Source organism: Pteropus medius, unplaced genomic scaffold (assembly GCF_902729225.1).
Source record: "Pteropus medius unplaced genomic scaffold, Ma_sr-lr_union100, whole genome shotgun sequence".
NCBI classification, from domain to species: domain Eukaryota; kingdom Metazoa; phylum Chordata; class Mammalia; order Chiroptera; family Pteropodidae; genus Pteropus; species Pteropus medius.
The window spans coordinates 13,390,759-13,396,984 of NW_024349803.1; positions in this window are offsets into that span (position 1 = coordinate 13,390,759).

Sequence of the window (6,226 nt, forward strand, 5' to 3'; positions counted from 1 at the left end):
CTCTGGCTTCATCTAGTAAATTGGCTCCAGATGGCCACCACAGCCATGGCCTGACTGAACATCTGGCCGTCTTGCTCTACCACACCCTCCTGTTCTCTCAAGCATTGCATTTACTTTTTGTGGCTTCTGATAGCCATGCTTAATTCCTGGACGCTTGCTTTACTCCATTCTTGGTCATTTTTCTCCTAGAATTGATAGATTATGCTAGAACTTTGGGCTGTGAAGACTTATTTACACACATTTGTAAAAACCATGCACCTTAAAAGCTGGCACAGTTACTTGCATGTGCACATAAAACTCAGCTGCAACATACAAACTCAACTTCCTGGCTGCTAAGATATGGGAAAGGGGGCAAGAAAAGATTAACTAACTGCAGGATAACTGCATGGTACCAGATAGAGGGAAGGGAGGCAGTATGGATTTTGTGAGTCCCTTTGGAGCTCAGGCTACCTGCCTGGAAGGTTTGATCTGGGACTCATTCCACAAGAGGGGCAGCTCAAGCGGCATTCTGCCAGTCCTTCACATCAAGGCTTTCTCTACAGGTCTGCGGGGATGCTTTCAGGGCTTAAGTAGTCAGAGGGCCCTTGGGAACCATGCCTTGGACTTTGAAGCTGCACATCACTCAGCTGCAGCCAGCTGGATAACTCATAGTTATTGGATCTGGTGACTGGTGGTTTCCGCAAGTGTCACATAGCTCAAGAGGAGCTTTCTGACCATCTTTCTTTTGGAAGCCTCTCAAGCAGATACCATACCTGGATCTCTGTCTTGGCGGTTTCCTTAGAGATTGTTATAAATGGTCATTGCTTCCCCCAAAGAAAGATGGACAGACAAAATGTAGGACCACACTTTTGTTTTTGAGATAAAATGTGTCCAAGTTGAAACCCCAGTGACTTGAGCATCCTAAATTAAACTAAAATCATTAGTTACAAACACAATTTTCACACATTTCAAATAATGATTTTTGAAGATCTCTAAAGGTATCTTTCTGTACACTAAGGAACTGGTTTCACACACCCTTTTATTACATATATTACATATAATTGCCCACATTGCTTTTAGTCTGTAGTCAGAAGGGAAGGAATGTTCATTGTGTGAGCAATTGCCAGATGTGAGCAATGCTTACCTGCTTTGGGCTGGGAAAGTAACTGAAAATTCCAGAAGTTATTCTGGCAGGATCAAGAAGCTTGATTAATGTTTCTGTCACTCAGCTCTGCTGAACTATGTGGGTTTCATACTTGGGCAAGCCCTCCCTGGTAGCAGATCCAAGCTTACAACCTACCTGCCTGCCAACTGCAGTGGTCTCGTTTTCCTTGATTGGTTCCTGTGCCAGTTCATGGCTAGTTATTATGGCCATGAGAATGTAGGGCTCTGATGGACCAGGCCCGAGCCACCTGCCAATCCTGGAACTAAAAGCGGGATTCATCCCACTTCAGCCATATGGTCTGTGTTTGAAGAGAGATAGTTCTCTAAAGGGAACCAGAGGAAAGGGTGGATAGGAGATGGAGACAATGCCTATTATGTAAGAATAACGTGTAGTGTCTAATTTACAGAAAAACAAATCCTTTTGGTACTTAATTATTAGTAATTTCTTGGAATACACCTTAATGGAACATTGTTTTGAAGCCGTTGCTTTGGAATCAAGTAGGAGGCCCTGGAGCATCAGGGTAGATAGAGCTTAGATTTGTTCAGTGACTGGGCTGATGGTAGCTGGAGTCGGGGATTCCAGGCGGAGGACCTGCGACACAAGAGGATGTTAGTCTGAGAGCAGGTATTGGGGTTTTTGGAGCTCTGAGGAGGCCAGGATACTTGCATGATTTGAGGGAATAACACTGAGCTCTACCAGACAAGTTGCTGCTTATGAGCAGGGACAGTACTCACAACTGCTGGAATGGGGCCTGGCCAAGAGTTTGTCCTCAGTAAAGGCTGAATAATTAAACCATAAGAACATCAGTGACAACGCCATGGACAACACCATGGACAACGCCATGGACAAAAGAGGCAAATGGTATTCCCCCCGCACCCCCCAGCTTTATTGAGATATGATTGACAAAATTGTAAGATACTTAAAGTGCATCGTGATGATTTTGATATACATTGTGAAAGGATTCCCGCCATCTAGTTAATACGTCAGTCAACTCACATATTTCTCTCTCTCTCTCTCTCTCTCTCTCTCTTTTGGTGATAACATTTAAGTTCTACTCTCTTAGCAATTCAATGATATAATAGTGTTGTAACTATAGTCACTATGTTGTACATTAGATCCTCAGACTTAATTCATCTTATACCTGAAAGTTTGTACTCTTACTGATTTCTCCCCATTTCCCCCACTCTCCCTTTTCTACTTTCTATGAGTTTGACTTTTTTTTTTTTTCCAGGTGAGGCAACCCTTGGTTGACCTCATTACAAGTTCTTAATAAGTTCACCATCCCTTTTTTTTTTTTTTTAATTTTTTTACACCTACTGCACCCGGTCTTCCTAGGTGGTCTCCCATGCAAGTACTAACCAGGCCTGACCCTGAGTTTGACTTTTTTAAAAAATCAGATTCCACATATAAGTGATATTCTGATTTATTTTACTTAGCATAATGCCCTCAAGTTTCATCCATGTTGTTGCAAATGGCAGTTCCTTCTTTCTCATGGCTGAGTAATACTCCCTTTTATTTATATACCACAACTTCATTATCATTCAAGGCAAATGGTACTGTCAAAGGTGACGTTTGCACATTATTTTCTAGATACTTGTGATGTCTTCCCACAAATAGACAATACTTTACACTTTTTTTGCCCTTCTAGCTGTCTTGTCCCCATTACCATTTACCATTTACCGTATGGCAGCATATGCCAACTGTAGATAACTAGTTATCGATTTACATGGAAAGTTAACACTAAGAAACGAGAAAGCCAATGTTAAATGTTTTAAATTCCTTTTAGATTCATTGCTCAATTTTAATACCTGGAGCATGTAGATTCTAATTTTCTTGGCTGCTTCTAGAAGCTTCTTGGATTTGGAAGCAACGTGCTTCACCATAGTTTCTGATACTGATTACTTCAGAGGAATTTTTTTTCTTGGCTCTCATCCCACCCACCTACAGTGCTGTGGAGATCCAGGCTCTGGGTATTGACAGAACCCCCAGAGTTGCCCTTGGTGGTTTGGAAAACTGACCACAGATTCTGGAAGTGTGGTAGAGTCAGATAAACGGCTTCGAATCCTAGCTGTACCACAAATCAGCTGGGCAAATTACTTGTGCCCTAAGATCAGCCGTAAGGATTGGAAAACGTTTATGTAAGGAGCCTAGGACAGTACCTGGAATGTTACTGATACATCAGGGACACCAGGTTCAGAAGTCAGAAGTGGAGGCAATATTGGGAGGCCAGTCAGTTTGCTAAGGTTACTCATTCATCATATTCCAACTAGTCGTACTCTTTTTCTCCCCAGATAGTTTTCAGGAGGATCATGAATGTGAAATAATTTAATTCAATCGATTAAAAATGATCAAATGTTGGGAGTGGGAAAAAAAATGGCATAAATGATAGAGGCTCTGTTCATCCTTCTGGTGACCAAATCAAAGTGCGACAGAAACAAGGAGCAAACAACAAGGAAAAATTGCCTGGGATCTAGATGAACAAGCCATACAGCTAGGGAAAAATCGAAGAAATCACCCTGCACTGGCAGAAGGTAGGACGGGGCGAGGACGTGGGGCTGCCTGGTCCCGAGCAGCTGAGTGGGATGGAGGCTGTGGCAGCAGCAGCAGCAGATGACTCTTAAAGGGGCCGTGTTCGCCGGCAGACTTTCGCAGTGATGGACCTGCTTGCTTTGAGCAGTGCCAGTTTAGCTGCACAGGGGGCACCAGGGACTTACAGGGGGACAATGAGTTGTCAGAGTGAGGGCTGAGGTGAGATTTGCTCTGTACAGAGGTGCCGTAGGTATCCATTGTTCCTTTGTTGAGCCCTCCCCTCTCCCAGCGTGCGGACTCAGCATGCTGTCGTATTGGAGACATCATCAAACTATGTAACAAAGGTCGCTCCGTCCAGAGGATTCCTTGAAACTCCGCCTCTCCCAACTCGTGGCCCCACCCAAGCCATATCCAGCTGTATCCTTGGCGAGAAGGTGCTCCTTGCTGAGCAGCACCTAGGCTCACACTGGTGGCAGCTGGCCTCGGTTTCTCTTTTGGCCTTTTGAGGCAACTATAAGCATAGCACCTGTGGATTGCTTGCTGAATCTTAACAGGTGGCCCCAGAGGGGTAGAGGCTTGGGCTAAATTTGGCCTGCAGCTGAACCCCTCTCAGGACTGTGCCACTGGATACCTACTTCACAAATCCATACTAATAAGACCAGGAGACTTAGGAGCTTTGCTAAGTCCATAGAAACAGACACAGAAAGGCAGCCAAAATGGGAAGACAAAGAAGCAGAAACCATATGAGAGGACAGAACAGAGATCCAGAAACAGTGGAGTCAAGCAATCTACCAGATGCAGAGTTCAAAACACTGGTTATAAAGATGCTCAATAAACTTATGGGAAGTGCAGATGAATTCAGTGAGAACGTCAACAAAGAGATAAAAAACATAAAAATAGAAGTGGAAATTATACAAGGGAACCAGTCTGAAATGAAGAACACATTATCTGAGATGAGAAATGTATTAAATGGAATAAACAAAGTGAATAAAGAAGAGGATCAAATGACCTGTATAGAGGATGGGAAAGCCAAGAACACTCAATCAGAATGGCAAGAAAAAAGAAGCCAAGACTATAATAATAATTTAAGGAGCCTATGGGGCACTATTAAAGGTAAAACTATCCATCTCATTGGCGTACCAGAAGGAAAACAAGATGTTGAACAGCTATTTGAAGAAATAATGATGGAAAACTTCCCTAACCTGGTGAAGGAAATAGACGTACAATCCCAGGAAGCTCAGAGTCCCAAAAACCAGGAACCCAAAGAGGCCCACAGCAAGACACATCATAATTAAAATGCCAAACGTTAAATACAAAGAGAGAATCTTAAAAGCAGCAAGAGAAAAACAGTTACCTACAAGGGAGCACCCATAAGACTGGCAGCTGATTTCTCAAAAGAAACTATGCAGGATAGAAGGGCTTGGCACAAAATATTCAACATGATGAAAACCCAGGATCTACAACCAAGAATACTTTATCCAGCAAAGCTATCGTTTAAAGTTGAAGGACAGATAAAGAGTTTCTCAGACAAAAATAAGTTAAAGGAATTTATCACCACCAAGCTAGTATTGCAGGAAATGTTGGAAGGACTTCTTTAAGAAGAAAAAACATGTATCAAAAACGGGAATAAAGAATGGTAATAACTGCATTTCTATCAACAAGTACCTCAAATGGAAAAGAATTAAGTGCTCCAACTAAAAGATAGAGTGGCTGAATGGATAAGAAAACAAGATCTGTACATAAGCTGCCTACAAGAGACTCACTTCAGATTAAAAGACACACGCAGACTAAAAGGAAGGGGATGGAAAAAGATATTGCCTTGATGGACCTAGAAGGTATTGCACTGAATGAAAGGGATTGGATAGAGAAAGACAAATATTGCATGATTTCACATGTGGAATCTAAAGAACAGAACAACAACAAAAGCAGAAATAACTCATAGATATAGAGAATATTTTGAGGGATACTGGATAGGAGGGAGGTTGGGGGGATAGAAAGAGGCAAAGGGATTAAGAGGTACAAATAGATAGTCGCAGAATAGACATGGAGATGTAGAGTGTAGCATGGGGAAGATGGTTAATAATGTAATAAATATGTAAGGGTGAAGCAGGTACTAGATTTAGTGTGTTGATCACTTTGTGAGTTATGTGGGTTTCTGATCACTATACAACTGAAATAGGTATATTACTGTATGCCAACTATAATTTAAAAAAACTCATTGAATTGTACAATGTAAATGCGAGCAACTAATTGTCTATTATATTTTAATAAAGACAAAGCAAAAAAATAAAATAAACTTGAAAAAAAAAAGTAAAGACTCAAGGCCAGTTTATGCCAACTCTTAGCACCAGAAAGACTTCATAGAAAGGAAATGACATTACAAATCAGAAACTTTGCCAATCTAGTCCTGTGGAATTGTATTACTTTTCTCAAATGGACAATAATCCAGGTTTATGTAAAATAGATTTAAAAAGCTAATCTCTTTAAAAATTTTCTTTTATAATTGCAATATACAATCCTATATAAAATAAAATTGCTGTCTTAAAAAATTTA